The sequence below is a fragment of the Vicia villosa genome, linkage group LG3 (genome assembly GCF_029867415.1).
Source record: "Vicia villosa cultivar HV-30 ecotype Madison, WI linkage group LG3, Vvil1.0, whole genome shotgun sequence".
In the NCBI taxonomy this organism is placed as follows: domain Eukaryota; kingdom Viridiplantae; phylum Streptophyta; class Magnoliopsida; order Fabales; family Fabaceae; genus Vicia; species Vicia villosa.
In genome coordinates, this window is record NC_081182.1 from 31,410,371 (window position 1) to 31,415,887 (window position 5,517).

Consider the following 5,517-nt stretch of genomic DNA (forward strand, 5'->3'; position numbering starts at 1 on the left):
GGTAAAAGCAGCTATCACCATCTCATCGGAACAGAAGAGTTCTTGAAGAGAGGATACCTGCAGATGAGATGGAAGAAGGAAATCCCTGCAGAGACATCGTGGTATGGAGACCATGGTATCCAGTGCTGACTGGAGACTTTCAATGGTTGTTTAATTGGTTCAGAATGAACCCTTCTGAAAGCGCTCCTCACATGGTCTTTCCAGAAGTGGTTTATCCTGCAAAAGTTGCTGGTCCAACTCCTCCAATAAACCTAGCAGCTATTCTTCAGGCGTTGGAAGTTGGAGCCTCTGAGTTGCCTGAACCAGAATATGCTTAGGCTGCCTCTGAGTCTGACTCAGATGTTGAGATGGAAGGTGCAGAAGCTGAAGACCTTCCAGAAGATCGCCCTGCTGAGATTGCTGTCCCTGTTGGCAGAAGTTCTGGCGCTTCTTCTTCTGGTGAACCCTCAGCTCTGATGAACACTTTGGAAGCTCTACATCAGAATCAAGCCATGCTAGCTTCTTGTTTGGACACGCAAGAAGCAACCAATGCTGAGTTTCGCTCCTTCATGGCAAGGCAAACTGCAAGCTCTGACGAGATTCATGACACACTGGCGCAGATTTTGTCTAGGCTAGGGTCTTAGTCTTTGGTCATTGTAGTTTTCTTTCCTTGTTGCATCTGCTTGTTCTGCATAATTTTTGTACCTCTGTTTGTTGAATCAATGAAAAACTTTAATTCTGTTTCTTTCCTATTGTCTTTTACTTTTCATCTGGATCTTTTATATTCTTTTTGATGTTATGACAAAAAGGGGGAGAAAATGTGATAAATGATCTGATTAATATTATCAGTTACCGGGTAAAAAGGCCCCACATTTCTAACAAGAACTTATAAGTTCTGTGTTGTTTAAGTGTTGTTGCAGGAATTGAAGATTCTCTTTAAAGCTCAACATAAGAAGCAACGAGATGAGGAGAAGCAATTCTAAAGAATCAAGCTCTTGGATTCTTGAAGCAAGCTGAGTGCTATGAAACTTCGGAAGCAAGAAGCAAGAAGGAAGAATGTTCAGATATTCTGATGATAGAATATGCTCTGAAACATTATGTCCATTTGTTCTGATACATATTATGTGGCTCTGATACATATTATGTGTTCTGACTCATTCATGCTGACTTTTGTCGTTTAGCTTTGTTCTGTAACATTTTAGGATGTAGAGATGCTCTGATGATGCTCTGGTACATTCAACAATGTTCTGATACAATCTAGCATGAAGTGATGTAAGAAGAAATTCAAGTTCTAAAGCTGTCTGATGGAAGCAAGAATCAGAAGCTGTGAATGTTCTGAAGATCAAAGAAATTCAAGTTCTGAAGCTGTCCGATGGAAGCAAGAATCAGAAGCTGTGAATGTTCTGAAGATCAAAGAAATTCAAGTTCTGAAGCTGTCCTATGGAAGCAAGAATCAGAAGTCATGAATGTTCTAAGATCAAGCATATGTGAACGTCTCTACTGAAATACTCAGGGAAGTCTTTTATCATTAAAATTCTTCTAGTATTAATTTCAGGAGGAGATTATCCATCTCAGGGGGAGATTGTAAATCTCAGGGGGAGACATATTCACATGCTTATGCTTTAGCTGTGTAATTGTCTTTAGCCGTCTGCTCTTTCTGGTCGCAAATTCATATCATTTATATATGTTTTTGTCATCATCAAAAAGGGGGAGATTGTTAGAACAAGATTTGTTCTGATCAATATTCTTAGTTTTGATGATAACAAGGATATGAATTTTGTATGAGATAATGTGGTACTCTAATACACTGCAATTTCCCTTTCAAGAAATATATAAAGAGTATGCACAAATCAGCGCTCAGAAGCTTTGACTCAGAAGGTTCAACATGCAACATCAGAACATGGTCTGGCAAGACATCAGAAGATGGTCAAGCAGAATCAGAACATGGGTCTATGGAAGCATCAGAAGAACTTGAAGGTCAGAAGACAAGAAGATGCTCTGCACCAAGCTGTTTGACTCTGATGATATTCAAACGTCGTATACACAAACATCAGATCAGAAGCAAGTACAAGATGGCAGGCTACGCTGACTGACAAAAGGAACGTTAGAAGCTATTAAAGGCAACGTCAGTAGACACGGCGTAAACAAGGCTCGAGGAAGTTGAAAAAAGAGTGAAACATTAAATGCAATGTTGTACGGAATACGCAAAGCATTAAATGCTCCCAACGGTCATCTTCTCAAGTGCCTATAAATATGAAGTTCTGATGAGAAGCAAAGTTACTGAATCTGCTGATAATTAACTTGCTGAAACGCTGTTCAAATCAAAGCTCACAAACTTCATCTTCATCAAAGCTCACTACATTGCTGTTGTAATATATTAGTGAGATTAAGCTTAAACTTTAAGAGAAATATCACTGTTGTGATTATAGCTTTTCAGAAGCATTGTAATACTCTTAGATTTTGATTACATTAATTTGTAAGTAACTAGAGTGATCAAGTGTGATCAGGATACTCTAGGAAGTCTTAGCTTGTGTCTAAGCAGTTGTAACTAGAGTGATCACGTGGTGGTCAGGATACTCTAGAAAGTCTTAGCTTGTGTCTAAACAATTGTTCCTGGAGTGATCAGGTTGTGATCAGGATACTCTAGAAGACTTAGTCGCGGACTAAGTGGAAAACCATTGTAATCTGTTGAGATTAGTAGATTAAATCCTCAGGTGAGGTAAATCACTCCAAGGGGGTCGACTGGAGTAGTTTAGTTAACAACGAACCAGGATAAAAATAACTGTGCAATTTGTTTTTATCGTTCAAGTTTTTAAACTACACTTATTCAAACCCCCCCTTTCTAAGTGTTTTTCTATCCTTCACTATGTGCCAATTATCAGTAAAGCTGCAACTACCATTACCGTGAGGAATTTGTCCCTGACTAAAATCAGTGGGTGGCATATTATTCCTTCGAGTGCTAAAATTGAACACCTTTTTGACGCATTCAATATAGATAACAGACCAAGCTTATCGGTGTTATGGTCACTTGTTACCGTTATTTCTTTGGTTGGTGCAAAATATCGTAGCCATTCTCCAACATATACCTGGAACACGAAATAGATTAGGTTACTTAAAGGATGATAAAATTCAGCCTCAAATCCATAAAGTTAGCAAATCATTTTCCATGATACATAGATGGTACATAAAAGATACATGCATGTCAGGACAGATAAGCCATAAATGATTATGCTAATATTTTCAAAACAGAAGAGATTATAACCTATGAAGCACGTACATAAACACCGGTCATCATGAACAACACTCTTGTGGTCTGCAACATATAATGTGTCATCTTAGAACAACACTTATAATGAAACAACAAACAAGATTGCGAAGAGGTTGAAGTGAAACAGAGTTGAAAAATAGAAACAATAAACAAAATCACCAAAACAAATGGTACGATTGGATAGAGGCATGTTACCGTGAAAACTGATAAGCACTATATCCTTCTTAGAAAAGTTAAGAAATATATCAAATAAGAACTATATATATGGAGAGAGTCACAAAGAACCTACCTGGTACAGACACATAAAACCGAATTCTATAGTCACTTTCAAGGGAATGATGTTTGGAAAGATATGCAACATGTCCCATATAGGCTAAGATAAAAGAAGGGTATACCAAAAAACTGAAAGCAATCTTTAGGTAAATAACTTTTTGTTAACAGTGGAAATAAAAGCAAATCACAATATCAATTTAAACCGCTCGAACCCGGATGAAACTATTATCCAACCACAAGTGTTGTCTTTTTTACAATTCAATAAATCAATAAAACATAAAGTGTGTATGAAATGTTAGTGTAAAACAAACTTACGCCAGTGAAGAATATCATTTGGTGAAGGATGGGCCACAATATGGGAAACTGGCTCCTGCCAATACAAAAATAAAATCAAGTATTGTCCAGACAATCCAACTGTGCAAAATACACATTGTAGATTATTCAATCATGAAAAAATCATTCAGAAACTGTAGTATAGATACTTTACACTGTATTAAGAGGAGAAAGGAAAAATATAGAAGAAGTTTTATCAGTTGTTCTCATAACCTGTGCGTTCCTACGACAATGATCAAAATGCTGCTTAAGAACCCTCCAACTCCATATCGCGCACAAATTCCACTATGTCATAACCACGTAGCACCTTAAGTGAGCCTGAGACAAACAAATCAAATCAAAACAAATAATATAGAAAACACCAAAGTAACAGAACTATGATTCTCACCCTTGGTGGATTTGAACACTGTCAGTGCTTTCTGCTTTATCAAAATGGCTTCCTCAAAATGACTCAGCGACGAGTATCACCAAACCTGAAACAACAAAATCGAATTCAAAAAGCAAATCGAACTTGTTAAGACGAAGAAATCTGAAGCCCGATGAAATTGAAAGTGAGAAGACAAATGAAAGAGAAAGCAGAATTAGAAGTTGTGGTAGAAAGATTAATGGGGCGATGAAACCGTAAATGGATCGTGGAGTAGTGAGAGGGGTGGTTTATGAAGATGGTGGTGGAAAGATTTCAATTTCACATGGTAGTGGAGAAACGATTTGGGGGAGTTCAAATAAAAGGACCCATTTTCTTATACGATAGATTGCAATAAGAAGTTATTGAAATTATGAGTTTTAAAACAACTAAATAGAATGCTTAATGATAAAGCCTACCACGTGGATGATTAAGGAATAAGAAGGGTAATTAAGGGTTTTTAAGAACACCTAATTTTCTTATATGATAGATTTTATTTTAAATGCTGTGTGGCAATGTTTTCTTCGCTTTTAATACAAAAATCATGTTAAAACATCTAAAATGGTTCTAAAGAGAGTTAAACCACGGACCTTATACAACAAGAACCTTGTATCCTTATATTCTACTACTAGATTAGATGATTTTGCTTGAAATATTTCTTTTTCAAATATATTTATAACATAGCTTTGCATTAAATCTTATTTTTAATTAATTTAAATCTTATTTTTTGACAAAATAAATTTAATTGATTTATAATATATAATTATATACAAAATTTTATTAACTGGAAAGAAAAAATTAAAAAAAAATTAATAATAAAATTAACATAAAAATAATAAATATTAAATTAAAATTAATAATTATTAAAAAATGATAGTTTAAAAATAATTATTGAAAATAAATAAACGTATTTAAAATAAAATGAATATAATATTATTTAATTAAATAAATTATATTAAGTATTTTTAAACTGAAGTTATTAAATATTAAACTATAATTAATGTTTTTAATAAGTTTAACTTAAAATTTAATAAATATTTTAGCGTTTTAACTGAAATTAATGAATATTAAATTAATAAATAATAAATATTAAACTAAAATATTTTAAATAAAATAGTTTAAATAAAACCAAACACACCCACCCTTAAAAAAATGTAAATATTTTTTTGGCCACAATAATGCAACCACTGTGCGCGAGAATCCACACTTGGTTGGCAGCATTAAGTTTTGCAGGAAGAGGATATGTTTCTTTAGATTGTTT